The sequence below is a fragment of the Haliotis rubra genome, unplaced genomic scaffold (genome assembly GCF_003918875.1).
Source record: "Haliotis rubra isolate DU_JTF1 unplaced genomic scaffold, ASM391887v1 Scf2518, whole genome shotgun sequence".
NCBI classification, from domain to species: domain Eukaryota; kingdom Metazoa; phylum Mollusca; class Gastropoda; order Lepetellida; family Haliotidae; genus Haliotis; species Haliotis rubra.
Genome location: NW_025766579.1, coordinates 18,915 through 24,137, shown reverse-complemented (window position 1 = coordinate 24,137; position 5,223 = coordinate 18,915). Strand labels below are relative to the sequence as shown.

The 5,223-nt window shown below is 43.2% G+C and overlaps 1 long non-coding RNA gene across 1 annotated transcript; it reads right to left on the bottom strand.

Moving 5' to 3' along the window:
* Positions 1-1,578: 1,578 nt before the first annotated feature.
* Positions 1,579-4,212, bottom strand: LOC124279537. The gene is made up of 3 exons (XR_006899406.1): positions 4,050-4,212; positions 2,573-2,680; positions 1,579-1,749 (listed from the first exon to the last, which is right to left on the bottom strand). It is a non-coding gene; the product is annotated as an uncharacterized LOC124279537 (long non-coding RNA).
* Between the last annotated feature and the right edge of the window lie 1,011 nt (positions 4,213-5,223).

The following is a 5,223-nucleotide window of genomic DNA, read 5'->3' as shown; positions in this document are numbered from 1 at the left end:
GTAGTATAGTAAGTAATACCTTTACTTTCCAAGAATGATTTCACAGTTTTGTTATCAAACTCACGTCCCTTGTCTGATCTTATGATCCTAGGTGTTGCTGCTGTTGTAAGTATTTTCATCAAGGCTTTTAAAACAGATTCAGGTTTTTGTTTTTCAAGGGTTGTACCCATAAGTATCTTGTAAAACATTGATAACTATGAGAAAGATACTTGACTCCTTCATTGTATGAAGCCAGATTATGAATATCGGCTAAATCTATATCCCAACGTGCATTGAGTCCTGTAGCCACAAGTCGGTTCCGCTTGAATTTATAGCGTAGTGATCTCTGTAGTGCATAACTATCTTGTGCAGCTAACCATTTCTTGATGTGATGTAAACTGATATTAAACTTTCCTTCCTTCTTCACAATGTAATAGAGCTTGTTTGGACCGGTGAAAGAAGCTGCATGTTTTGAGTCAAAATATAGGTTTGATAAATATTCTTTCCATCCGTCTTCTGGCATGTTGAAAGCACAAATGCTGATTTTATCAAATTCATTTATATTTATACCTCATCAGGAAAGGAATGCAAACAGTTTAAGCATAATCAAGTGATGTCGTCAAATCAGATTAGTGTAATCTGGTCACATCGTGTGCAATTATTTGCAGATAGATGTATTCTTGCCACCCAGTCCTTTATTAAAATGTTATTCATATGGGCTAATTACCGCGATTATAAGATGTCAATCTCAACAAAGCCAGAATAAAGAAATATACAGTATTAATTACATTTAGCCAATCACCATTCAGGCTTCAATTAAAGAGATATTATTATGTACTAATGAATCTCATTAAATGATATTAAGCTAATTGGTCATGATGATGCCATTTTCATACCCCGATAAGAGCAAAGGTTAACAGTCAACGTCACAGTGACATCATACCCTATATCCAATCAAAGCAAAATTATAGGTCAAAGGTCACAGTGACGTCATGGCTCCTGTATCCAATCAAAACAAAGATTATAGATGATAGGTTACAGTGACGTCATGGCTCCTATATCCAATCAAAGAAAGATTATAGCTGAAAGGTTACAGTGACGTCATCGCTCCTGTATCCAATCAAAAGAAATATTGAAGGTCAAAGGTCACAGTGACGTCATGGCTCCTTGGCTCCTGGCCCAGAACGCCTATTCTTCATTCATCAGGTGTCTACAGTCGGGGTTGGTGTCCATATAGTTGAGGTGGATGTCTACAATTGGGGCGGATGTCCACAGTCGGGGTTAGGTGTCCATATAGTTGAGGTGGATGTCTACAGTTGGGGCGGGTGTCCATATAGTTGAGGTGGATGTCTACAATTGGGGCGGATGTCTACAGTCAGGGGTGGTTGTCCATATAGTTGAGGTGGATGTCTACAATTGGGGCGGATGTCTACAGTCGGGGTGGGTGTCCATATAGTTGAGGTGGATGTCTACAATTGGGGCGGATGTTCACAGTCGGGGTGGGTGTCCATATAGTTGAGGTGGATGTCTACAATTTGGGCGGATGTCTACAGTTCTAAACAGACTGATTACCTTTGTAGGCTTCATAGTTACCTTTAGTGCAGCCGAAGACGACGGCGTGGTGCATGATGTTGACGTTGTCGATGAGGGGCTGGCTGGCAATGATGTGGTAGTCCGTGTCGTTGGGGATGGAGAAGATCTGACACATATAGGTAGTTTCTGCTGCAGGCACAGAAGTCTGGGGTAACTTCAGATCCAATCTTCTCACGTCTAGTCAGGAAAGCGTTGACAAAGTTAAACAGTGTGTACCGAAACGACCAAATTCCGAAATCCGTAACCGGATGCACGGGTTGACCAGAGGGTACAGGGAGGGTGTGTGAGCAAGTTAATGCGGCTTTGGAAACACCAGGATTGTGTTTTTTTGTGAGTTAAATGCCGCGATATTCCAGCTATATCACGACACTCTGTAATGAGACAGTCCTAGATCAGACAATCCGGTGACTGACATTTTGACGAACAACTGCACTGTACCAAGGCTGAGTCTAACCACGTGTCATTTCCAGTCTCTTACGACAAGCAAGGGTCGCTTGGGACCTTTGTTCCTACCCGGAATACTCACAGGGTGTATACAAAGTAACCAGCTCCTCTTTGTAGAACGTGTGAGAGAGAGATGGATCTTCCTGAAAAGGGCATGTGGCTCGACTTTTCCTTTGACCCTCTTTACACCGACAACCTCTCGACGCTGCTCATATCAGCGAAATGAATGTTAATGACATTCAAAGACAAGGAAATGGCGCATACCGGACCGCATTTTCGAAAGGGAGGGTAGGGCTGTGCGTCACACGAAATATCTAAGTAATCTCCCTTCATGCAACGGGGACCCGTGAAGATCCGGGTAAGAATTGATCTTCAGTAACCCATGCTTGTCGTAAGAGGCGTGTCATCATATCCCAATTGCGTAGTTCGATGCTCAAGCAGTTGATCGTCTGGTCCAGACTCGTTTATTTACAGACCGCAGTCATATAGTTGGTATATTGCTGGGTGCGGTGTAAAACTAAACCTCACTCACTCATGCAAAGGTGTGGATACGTACTGACGTCATTGATACCGCTGCAGGTGAAGCCCGAATCCTGACAGGCCGGCAGTACCCAGCTCTCGTCTCTGGCCAGACACTTGGGGTCGTTCCATGGGTCACACACACCTAGGGATATTGGACAGAATGGCTGATGAGAGAATAACGGTAGTGGACAGAAGGGTATTTCGGATAGAAGGAAGTAGTGGATACAAGGGTATATCGGATAAAATGGAGTGGTATAGACGGAAGGGTTTTCGGATAGAAGGAAGTTTTGGATAGAAAGGTATATCGGATAGAAGGGAGTGATGGACAGAAGGGTATTTCGGATAGAAGGAAGTTTCGGATAGAAGGGGTATATCGGATTTAAGGGGTTGTGGATACAAGGGTAAATCGGATAGAACAGGTGCTGGACGGAGGGGTATTTCGGATAGAAATGATGGTGAATAGAAGGAAGTAGCGGATAGAAGATAGTGAAAGGAGGTGATAGTGGACAGAGGAAAGCAGTGTGCTCGTTTTATCAAAACAGTCCAGTCAATGTACAGCTTGTACAGTTTGCAATCAATCAACAATCCCTGTATTCCATCTAGTTGTCTGGTATCTAAACAATACTATGGTGAAGGACGAAAGACCAATTGGACGACAGATCACAGGTAAGGGTTTTGTATTGCCTATTAGATGTAAATCCCATTTATCATATATCTGGCAACGGAAGCCATGGAGCACGGAACATGTATATTAAATATAACAAATTCACGAATTATGTGTTGCGAACACGTTTTTGGAAAACTGACAACAGATATCATTTTGACATAAATGTACTGACCCACGAGTAAATCCCAATCTTTTGTCATTTGTTTGAGTTTTCACTCTCCTTTGAACTCACCGTTAAAAGCTAAGTTGTTGAATCCGACCTAGGGGTTAGTCGTTCCCTGGGACCAGGTACAGTTGGTGTATCTGACACTCACCTGGATGGGATAGCGGTGAACCCGTTGGTTAGTCGTTCCCTGGGACCAGGTACAGTTGGGGTTTCTGACACTCACCTGGGTTGGATAGCGGTGAACGCGTGGGGGTAGTCGTTCCCTGGGACCAGGTACAGTTGGGGCCTCTGACACTCACCTGGGTGGGATAGCGGTGAACGCGTGGGGCTAGTCGTTCCCTGGGACCAGGTACAGTTCGGGCCTCTGACACTCACCTTGGTGGGATAGCGGTGAACGCGTGGGGCTAGTCGTTCCCAGGCACCAGGTACAGTTGGGGTATCTGACACTCACCTGGGTTGGATAGCGGTGAACGCGTGGGGCTAGTCGTTCCCTGGGACCAGGTACAGTTGGGGCCTCTGACACTCACCTGGGTGGGATAGCGGTGAACGCGTGGGGCTAGTCGTTCCCTTGGACCAGGTACAGTTGGGGCCTATGACACTCACCTGGGTAGGATAGCGGTGATCCCGTGGGTTAGTCGTTCCCACGGATCAGGTACAGTTGGGGTCTCTGACACTCACCTGGGTGGGATAGCGGTGAACCCGTGGCGTTAGTCGTTCCCTGGGACCAGGTACAGTTGGGGTCACCCAGTTCTTGACCATTGGTCAATCCGTCACCATCGGAATCCTTCTCACACAACGCTCTGGTCCATTCCTGAGTGAAAAAACAACATTATTAAGCTGTTTGTAATTGTTTGGTTATAGGAGTCGAATGTAACATTAATTATTGGAAATAATAGGACAACATATATATACTTCCTTTCAAAAGTTTGAACTCACTTAAAACACTTACTATATATATATATATGGTTACATTGAAGATTTCTCCACTAACTTGAAGGAACCAACTGCAAACCTTATGCAGATGAATTGCACGAGGATCATGTATCAAATTGCTGAAAAGCATGTGCAAATATGGTCCATGTGAAGAGCTGAGTTTTGGTCAGTTTTCACTGACTTTTATCATTTATTGAACTCATGTCAATAATCTTTTCAACGTTACGAATTTGTTTTGCAAGACATCAGTTCATGTGTAAACAGTACCTTTAAACAGTATGGAATATTTTGCAGAATTTAGTTTAGAACAGTTGGCAGAAGTAAGTGGCTACATTTACACTAGTAAAGTCTAATCAAATTATTTCGAATTTGTTAACAGAATTCAGCGAGAAACTAGATATTACTTTCCTGGCATTTATGTCTTTTTCTACGCTGTATTGACAGAAATACAATATGTCTCCATTGCATGTTGGCTCAGGAATATTTTGCCTTTGATTTAAACGTTTGTTTTCTTATGTACCAAGCAGATTTCACATAGTTGCACCAATTTCAAAACTATCATTCCGGACTTTTCTGACCACATGTTGTTTTGGAAAAGGTTTCAAACACACCGAATACAAAATTAAAATCCTTCATATTTCCTGTGCACCGCCATTGCGGCTTTGCTGGGCGAATAATTCGATACATGTGCTTTGTATGTTTAATGTTACAGTACTTTGTATGTGAAATATGTAACAGTACTTTGTTGAATCTGAGCTTTGCACGTTCCATATGTAACAATACTCTGTGCGTTTAATCTGCGTTTTGTGCTGTGAACTGTGTCGTTTGTACAACAACAAAAAAGGACTGCAGATATCAAACATTAGATAACTCAGGATGGGTTCAGGCACGTAGAGCTTAAACTTCCGGTAAAATCCTG